Raw genomic sequence first — 3,826 nt, 5'->3', positions numbered from 1 at the left:
ACACAACGAATTGCATAAATAGCAATGAACTCTGGAATAGTGACAGAGGAGTTAAGGGTGGATGCACTGACTCGATACAAAAGATGATGTGAAAATGAATAAATAGCTCGAAAAGTACGAGATGTATATCCGGTTATATTATTGAAATTGTATACTTACAAAGAACGTTGTTGTATAATGCAGAGTAACTAGGAGATCGCTATTACTACCATGTCTAACTTTCAACTTTTTCGTCTTTCTAAATATAACTTTTTGGTGCGCACATATCACTTCGACTGCTGTAGTTTAACTTTCAAAAAATACTCTCTTTATTGCAGTCTTCTGTAAAAATTTTCATTTTTCTTTCTGTTTTCTCATCGATTTATTTTACATACAACGCATAAATATTGTAAAATACAATAACATATGAAAACTTTTTTTTATTACAGAAAAAAAATCCCCAAAAATATACAGACTTAAATGAATAAATTTACTACAATTTAGTTTTGTTGATGTGTCCTACAGTCGAGTTTAAGATTTTGCGAGAAATTTTTATTGATCAAAAATCGAATTTCAGGTGGATAGTTAAAATTTTTATTTTTATTTATTTATTTCTTTTTATCGATTATAAGAGCTATATTTAATGTATCAATAGATTTTTGTATAAGTAGGCAAGTTTCTAACGTGATGGGTAAAATTTTAACAGAAATCTCTGGCTTCTAAGTGCGAAAATTCTGAGAAAAATTTAAGTTTCTATTGTTTACTAGAATTTTAAAATAATTAAATTATAATGGCGACTTACAGCTTGAAAAATACTATTATTATATGAATTTATGCGACTTAAAATGATTCTGTTTTATATTTTTAAGAAACAAAAACAGAGAAACGAATACGATTTAATAAACTTTCGAGTCTTTTTTTATATAATATTAAAATAAAGGTTAAATTGAGAGATTAGAATTAAAATATAGAGTAAAAATATTTGTTGATATTAAATACAGTTTTATTGTCACGTGTCTGTTAGAATAAAATACAGCTGAATGATTAGTGCTGCCATCTGTTTTCAGTAAGTGATATAACTGATGTTTATTCATTTATTTACTATTCGGTATGAACATGGTTCCGAGAAATATCCTCTTATAAAGTTAAGAAATGTATGAAAATTTATAATTTTATGTATATAGATTCATCCCCAGTCAATAGTAATAATAATAAAATATTTTTTTCCAAAATTTGGAGTGAAAATTATGTTTTCTTTCTGCGATCGCAGCATCTTCCCTCTGTTATATAACAGCAGAAAAAGTAATTAATTAATTTAAAAGCAGATGTAATCAGTATTCTACTATAAACATTAACATCCAGAAGTATACAAAGGGAAAACTGAAAAATATTTGAATAATTAAAAGTGCCTTTTATTAACACAAGGATGGCTCGATAAACTATATCTGCCTCAAAAATGTTTTTAAAAGCAACGTTTTGAAGTTAAAACCTATAAATTTTATTATATTTTATGTCAACGAGGAAGACTTAAACCCCCGCTGCCCCCCTTGCATCCGCCACTGATTACAAAGATTCTCAAATACTCAAATGGCCAGGTGTGATCCAATATCGTAACCATACTTCATTTGTTCCAAGTTAACAAACAGGCACAATTAGTATCACAAGAAACACCTGCTCAACCCCACTTTCAATCAAACCTATAATCGAATTTTTTTTCTTTTTTTTTATCCTAAAGATAAATTAAAACAGTAAAAGGAAAATATTCATTGAAAAATTGCATTTATTTCAACGTTAATAAATTACTATTTTGTTTTTTCTTTAATAGAAATTTTAAGATAAATAATCATTTTTTAAAATATATTTTTAGACGCAGAGGAGAGGCCTCGTGTCATAACCTCCAAAGCAGAAAACCGGAAGAAGAAGCCATACAATAGAAAAGGGTCGAAGCTGTCAGTACTGGTGGCCTCCTTTCTGGATTATTAAGAAGAGTTAGAAGAATATTTATCTACAGAATTTTGTTTTTTACTCTAAATACTTACATTTTCCGTTTTTAAAGTTAATAGAACATGAAAAAAGTAATCCCATTCAAAAATGCTATTTTAGTTCGTTTAATATCTTTAAATTATTAGTAACATTTCAAAAATTATGTTTAACATATCTATATATTTAGAATGTATTGTTATACAAAAACTAATCTGATGTTTTTCATTTATATTGATTACATTTATTTATTTATTTTTGGATGCATTTAACTTTTTATGTGTTTATAATGATTGAAACTTCAAAATTATTTTTTTTAATTAAATAAAAAAATATTGACAGCTTACAAAAGCTTACTTCTGTAAAATAATTAGATAAAATATTAGTTAATTTTGTTTATTTAATTAACTAATTGAAGCAATTTGCCATTTTCTAATTCACAAATTAATTTATGTTAATATACCTGTGTATAAACTCATAAAATATATATATATATATATATATATATATTTTATGAGTTTATACACAGGTATATTAACATAAATTAATTTGTGAATTAGAAAATGGCAAATTGCTTCAATTAGTTAATTAAATAAACAAAATTAACTAATATTTTATCTAATTATTTTACAGAAGTAAGCTTTTGTAAGCTGTCAATATTTTTTTATTTAATTAAAAAAAATAATTTTGAAGTTTCAATCATTATAAACACATAAAAAGTTAAATGCATCCAAAAATAAATAAATAAATGTAATCAATATAAATGAAAAACATCAGATTAGTTTTTGTATAACAATACATTCTAAATATATAGATATGTTAAACATAATTTTTGAAATGTTACTAATAATTTAAAGATATTAAACGAACTAAAATAGCATTTTTGAATGGGATTACTTTTTTCATGTTCTATTAACTTTAAAAACGGAAAATGTAAGTATTTAGAGTAAAAAACAAAATTCTGTAGATAAATATTCTTCTAACTCTTCTTAATAATCCAGAAAGGAGGCCACCAGTACTGACAGCTTCGACCCTTTTCTATTGTATGGCTTCTTCTTCCGGTTTTCTGCTTTGGAGGTTATGACACGAGGCCTCTCCTCTGCGTCTAAAAATATATTTTAAAAAATGATTATTTATCTTAAAATTTCTATTAAAGAAAAAACAAAATAGTAATTTATTAACGTTGAAATAAATGCAATTTTTCAATGAATATTTTCCTTTTACTGTTTTAATTTATCTTTAGGATAAAAAAAAAGAAAAAAAATTCGATTATAGGTTTGATTGAAAGTGGGGTTGAGCAGGTGTTTCTTGTGATACTAATTGTGCCTGTTTGTTAACTTGGAACAAATGAAGTATGGTTACGATATTGGATCACACCTGGCCATTTGAGTATTTGAGAATCTTTGTAATCAGTGTCGGATGCAAGGGGGGCAGCGGGGGTTTAAGTCTTCCTCGTTGACATAAAATATAATAAAATTTATAGGTTTTAACTTCAAAACGTTGCTTTTAAAAACATTTTTGAGGCAGATATAGTTTATCGAGCCATCCTTGTGTTAATAAAAGGCACTTTTAATTATTCAAATATTTTTCAGTTTTCCCTTTGTATACTTCTGGATGTTAATGTTTATAGTAGAATACTGATTACATCTGCTTTTAAATTAATTAATTACTTTTTCTGCTGTTATATAACAGAGGGAAGATGCTGCGATCGCAGAAAGAAAACATAATTTTCACTCCAAATTTTGGAAAAAAATATTTTATTATTATTACTATTGACTGGGGATGAATCTATATACATAAAATTATAAATTTTCATACATTTCTTAACTTTATAAGAGGATATTTCTCGGAACCATGTTCATACCGA

Source organism: Centruroides sculpturatus, unplaced genomic scaffold (genome assembly GCF_000671375.1).
Source record: "Centruroides sculpturatus isolate CEXI.00-Female unplaced genomic scaffold, Cexi_2.0 scaffold2984, whole genome shotgun sequence".
In the NCBI taxonomy this organism is placed as follows: Eukaryota; Metazoa; Arthropoda; class Arachnida; order Scorpiones; family Buthidae; genus Centruroides; species Centruroides sculpturatus.
The sequence above is the reverse complement of the archived record's forward strand: the minus strand, read 5'-3'. Positions refer to the sequence as shown.